Source organism: Cupressus sempervirens, chromosome 9 (assembly GCF_028749045.1).
Source record: "Cupressus sempervirens isolate cs-2001-9-10 chromosome 9, ASM2874904v1, whole genome shotgun sequence".
In the NCBI taxonomy this organism is placed as follows: domain Eukaryota; kingdom Viridiplantae; phylum Streptophyta; class Pinopsida; order Cupressales; family Cupressaceae; genus Cupressus; species Cupressus sempervirens.
The window spans coordinates 487,169,148-487,175,348 of NC_143126.1; positions in this window are offsets into that span (position 1 = coordinate 487,169,148).

Consider the following 6,201-nt stretch of genomic DNA (forward strand, 5'->3'; position numbering starts at 1 on the left):
TAAGGTTATAGCACAAAAGGTCTCTTTACTTCAGATGGTTTCCAATAATGATGGGGAGACTTAGGAAGAGATGTCAAAGATAGAATAGGTTCAACATGATACTTTCCCATCCTATTTTCTATCAACTTGAGTTACTTCTCCATTTCTTTTAGCTTATTGAAATGATGATCCATAGATTCTCTATTAGTAGGTACAAAGCTTTCAACAGATTTTAGGATGTTATAGGTGTAACTAGTATTAGCAAGTATAGTCACTTTAGATCCTTGTAATGGAAACTTGATGCATTGATGGTACATTGAAGAGGCAACTTGCATTTAATGTATCCATGGTCTCCCTAACAAGATATTGTATGCTAATGGAATGCCAATGACTTAACAATTGATATCCCTTTCCACTAGACCAACTTGAAGAGGAAACACAACAAGACCAAGCGATTTATGTTTGACTTCATCATATGCCTTGATGGTTATGTTGTGACAAGGATCAATAGACTCTTTAGAATAACCCAATTTTTTCAGAAAAATAGTAGAATAGATGTTTAAACTATCTCTATTATCTATGAGCATGTGAAAAACATTTTTTTTATGTATCATAATTTCAATGTGCAATGGTTGATTAAGAGGATGACTCAATGAATTATCATCCTCTTCAAAAATGGACAAATAATGAGGTGAGGTCAAGTGACCTACCATAGATTGAAACCTATTAAGATCAAGATCTTGTGGTACACTTGTATCATTGAGGGCTTTCTCTACAATCTTCCTATGAGTAGGTGAGATTTTGAGTAATTCAAAGATTATTATCTAAGCATTTGTCCATTGCAATTGTTTGAGGATATTTTAGTTTATAATTGTGGAGGATTTTGTGGTTTTTTCATATTCTTTCTAGATGGACTAGTGATAGGTTTGTCTTTATGTTGTTCTACCTAGGGAGAAGAAGGTGCAAGGACTTTGAGTACAATCTTGGCATGAGAACATATAACAAAATTGGCACAAGATTGTGATTGTTCATGATTAGATGTAAAAGATGTAGCACCTCGTAAGACAAATGGAGTTGTAGGTTTTATGTTTTCATTTCTTCCTTTAATTGTGATAACATCACAAGATTCAATATCCAAAGGTTCAACCATGTTGATAAAATTATCATCATTTGTGTATGTATAATTAGCCTTATTAATCTTTTTCTATTTAGGACTTTCTCCTTTTTCATAAGGTGTAAATGGTTCATTAAAGCTTTGAGATCTAAATTCTTGTTATGTTCACCAACAACTATTTCACCATCATCAATTAGGTCTTGAACCTTGTGACACAAGTTAATACAATTATTTATTGTGTGACCCTTATTCTGATGATCCTCACAATATACATTCTCATTCCACCATGTAGGTCATGGTTGTGGATCATAAGGACAAGAATTATCCAGTGGAGTAATGATCTAATTTTGGAGTAATGTTTTATAGACTACATCTAAAGGTTTACCCAGAGATGTTTTTTATTAGATAAACAGGTTTTACAGGGAACCAGAAATCCAATAGTTAATACAAAAAAATTTTGATAGTAAGTGTGAAAGCCTAGACAAAAAAGTTTAAGATCATAGGCTGATAATAAGCATTAAGCCCAGCCAAAGGAAAGAGTTCTGAGAAAAGACTAGGAAAAAAAACAAGCAAAGTCATGGCCTAAAGCTAGAACAAAAAGCCAAAAGACAACAATAAAAAAAAGAATAGGTGAGAGTTATTCCTCATTCTTTCACTCTAGATCATGCATAACTTGAGTAGCCTCAAAGGCTAGTTGATTCTCCTCCATTTCCATCTATTGTGCCCTTTGATTCCCCTGGTCCTGATCAGGAATGGAGTTGTCCTTTACAGAGTCATCTTCCATTCTGGCCTCATCCCTATCTTTTCCATCCTCATCTTCGTGCATTTCTCTGTCTTTCATCCATCCCATGAGAGAGATGATGTTGTTGTTAATGGAGCTTAACAAGGAGAACATCTAATTCACAAGGTTATGATTGTAGTCTAGGTTGTGTATCCTTTTTTCTACCAGACTGAGCCTGTCAGTCGAATCCATCCTCCTTTTGGCATCCATCCCTTTCCTTGTTGCCTCAATATGTTTCACCTGATCTTTAACCTCCTCAAGCTTGTGGAAAAGCCATTTGATTGATCTAAAATTATCAATCATACTATTGTGAGCATTATTTAAGAGGTTCATCCTTGTCTCCCTGGCTCTGTCTGAAATAGCCACAATCGTCGGATCAATTAGTTCTTCTAGCTGCTGCTCTTCTTGATTATCCATGAGAATTTGGGGATTCATGGCCTCCCTAAAGATGCCCATCTTGGAAGTCTTGACATTGAAGTTGATCCACACTTTCCTCCTGTCATTGGTCTGCACTTCCCCTTTTGCATACCCAGCTTTCTCCTCTTTCTGCTCCTCAGGATGGAGATGGATAGGAGAAAGGGGCAACACTGACACCTTGTCAAATTGAGAGTGCACTTCCTCCAAACTCTCCCTCTTGCATTTCTTCCTTCCACTTTCCTCCTTAATTTCCTCTGTGTCTCCTTAACCACCTCCTTAGACTCCAGTTCCTCCTCATCATCGCTATCTCCTTCCCCAGCCTTCTTAGCAGGCTTCTTCCCGAGATCCCTAGGGCTTTTTCTACTTGGGGTTATGGGGGAGGGGGATTTTTTAGCATGGTAAGTTGCTACTTTCCCCGAAGAAGAGATCCCACCTTTCTTAGAGCTGAGGCTCTAAATTTCATCTGAGTCAGAGGAGTAACTAGAACTTCTAGACTCCACATTCTCTGTATGAGGGGGGTGATTCTTATAGTCTGAGCTTTGAAGTGCTCGTGGATAAGCAGCAGTAGCCCCTCGTGCAGAGCCAGGTTTGCAATGGGATTCTTTATGAAGCTGTCCACCGCCTTTCTCATTGAGGTTAATAGATAACAAGGAAAGGAAATTTTGGCTTTCTTTCAGAAATGATTCAAAATGACAAAGTGGTGGGTTTGGGCTCTATCAAACCTAGGGTCCAATGTAATGTACTCAATAACAGGTTTCAAAATATACCTCCACCACTTCTTCATGGAGTTGGGGACATAGTAGGCGTGAATCTTTTTCAATGCCTTCAATTCCTTCTCACTCTCCACAAAGTCCCTAACCGCATTGGCAGAGATCTTCTTATCCCTAAAGAATTTAAAACCCTCAATAGGGATTTTGGTGATAGCCACAATCAACTCCTCTATTATCCGAAAGTAAATACCAATCACCTTAACCTTACCATCCTTCTAGGACCCCACCATACTTTTGGTCACCTCCTGATCAAAACCATGCAGCTTCATGATGTACTTGGTAATCCCACCCTTTTCAAGCTTTTCCCACACATTTGGCCTACTTCTCCATTTCTCAAAGTCCCCCACCGGATCCTTTCTACATCTCTCACCCACCATTTCCACACACTGCACACCCACTTTACTCATGCACTCTTCACTCTATGACTAAAATGGACCACCGAGAGTAAGCAAAGAACAGAGAAAAATAACCTTGTTGTTGCCCCTAAAATGATTACAATAAAAAACCCACAAAGCGTAGTGATTAATCAATAAAGGATTACTGTATTTACAATTTCCCATGCTTCTATTATGAAAAGTACCCTTATTTCTTAACCCTTTCATATTCATAATTAAAACTTGATTTCCTCTGTACTTCCTTGGATTTTATCCAAGTCAATCAGACTTTTAATGTTCGTTGGCAAACAAGTTCTGGGAAGCCAAGTCATTTTTTGGTCTATGCCGACCCTTATATTCACAAACCTGTCGGCAACCGAATTTACTTCCCAGAAAGTATGGCTGACGTGGAATTTATTAAATTTGGAAAGGGTCTCTCTAGTCTCATCAATAAGATTTGCAATCATCCAAAATGGATATGAATTTCCATTGATGCACTTTATAATGTTATTTGAGTCCCCTTCAAGCCATAAATTGGTGACCCCTATTTCAAAAGCCAATTTTACAACATTGCATGCCATGTTGGCTTCCACAAAATGATTTGTTTGGAAACCCAATGGGAGAGAAAAAGATATAATACTGACTCCATTTTCATTCCTTACCACACCTCCACTACCCAAGGATCCAGGGTTTCCCTTAGAGGCTCCATCGAAGTTGGCTTTGTGCCAACCTTCAGGGGGTAGGAGCCACTTGGCTTCCTGTATTTTCCTCACTTTGTCTTTTACCTTCTCCATTTTCCTACCTCCTATCTCAAAAACTCCCCCCTTCCTCACAAAAAAATTATCCTTTATTTTACTGAAGACCTTCCTTTCAACAACTAAAGATGGCTCCTCCCTATCTCTGAAATTTTGATTGTTTCTCTCCTTCCATATGCTCCAACAAAAATGGAGCAGGAGCCAGGAGCTAATTTCCTGCAAGGCAGACCCATTGAACATGCCATGCCATTGACAGAAAAAGTCCAAAAGGTTGGAAGGAAAGCACTAGCTATGGCCAAGGTCCTGGGTGAGGAAGCCCCAAACTGTCTTGGAGTAAGAGCATAGAACAAACAAATGATTACCTGTCTCTTACTCTTCTTTCCAAAAAACACATCTGCTAGGCATGATATGACCTCTTTTAATGAGATTTTCCTGGGTGAGAGTTTTGTCTTGAAGAGCCAACCAAAAAAACATGTTGACTTTTGGCATGAGGCCCAGGAGCCAGGCCCTCGACCAAGGGGGAGACCCTTTTAAGCTCCATAAAGTAGAGTAACCCAAGGTGACTGAATAAAGCCCATTGGCATTATCCCTCCAAACCAGTTCATCCTTATTGTTGATGAGGGATAAGGAATTAACCATGATCATGATTGGTTTGAGGTCCTTTGAGATAATGGAAAGGTCCTTCCATCCCTATTCGGTCCTGTAATTGCTTACTTTGTGCCCAAAAAGGTTGATGCAATCATTAGTCCATACTCCATAGCTGGGGTTATTTATGAGGGGGGGCTAAAAAAGATAGCAGTCAGACCAAAAAAAAATATTCTCCCCATTACCTAGCTTCCAAGAGACTTTAGAATTAGCCAAGTCCCTGGCTTTTAAGAAACCATTCCAAACAACTGAGCCTCTTGGGATATTCTCACTGAATAGAGTGAACTGAATAGAGGGCCTTTTTATATACTTATTTACCATAGTGTCTCTCCATTCCCCCATGCTACTAAAGATGCACCAAATTTTCTTTTCTAGGAGGGCCTTGTTGATGTGAGTGAGCTTCCTAATTCCCAGACCTCCATTCTTCTTAGGGAGGCAAACTTTTTCCCAAGAAACAAGGGGGTACCTTTTATTCCTTTTAGTTCTCATCCATAAAAAATCCCTTTGGATTTTCTCCATCCTCTCAGAATATTTCACCAATATGGTGAAAAGGCTCAGGGCATATATTGGCAAGTTTTGGAGGATGGATTTAACTAGTTGACATTTTCTAGCTTGGCTAAGAATGGCTCCTTTCTAGCTAGCCAGCTTCTTACTAAACCTATCCATGATGCCATTCTAGAAGGGGTCATTCCCAAGGGGATACCAAGGTAGGTAGAAGGAAGCTTCCCCACCTGACATCCCAGGATTTTGGAGATTCTCTAATGTCTTTCCTCCAAAGTGTTGATAAAGAAAATAGAGCTTTTGTCCCAATTAATGAGTTTCCCCAACCCTCTAGAATAGGTGTCCAAAGTGTCTTTCATAGCCTTGGCCTCCCTAACTGAGGCCTCTCCACCCATAATAGTATCATCAAAAAATTGCCGATGTGTAAAGGGGGTGCATTTGGAAGAAGGTTTAAAACCTTTGATCCTCCCTTCTTTCTTTTTCTTCTCCAGAGATGTTATCTACCACTCCATCATATAATACTTCACGGTTCTTGTTAATGTAGTTGGATTTATCTTTGCTAGAGGTAGATCCTTGTTTGATATCATTTTGAAGGTTAATTTCACCCTTTTTGACCATTAATTACTCTATTCCAATAGCTTGTGTAATCATATCTTCAAATTTGTGTGGACCTTGAAGTTGTATTTCATACCCAAAATTGGGTAAAAGATTATCCATGAAGATATAAATTTTTTCTATTTCAAGGATTCTTCATGAATATTTGATATACAATTTTCACCATCTTTGGAGAAGCATTAGGAAAGGTTCTCAAACCCTTTTTTTTAAGGTTACATAAATCTCATATGTTGACTAGGTATTGTATATT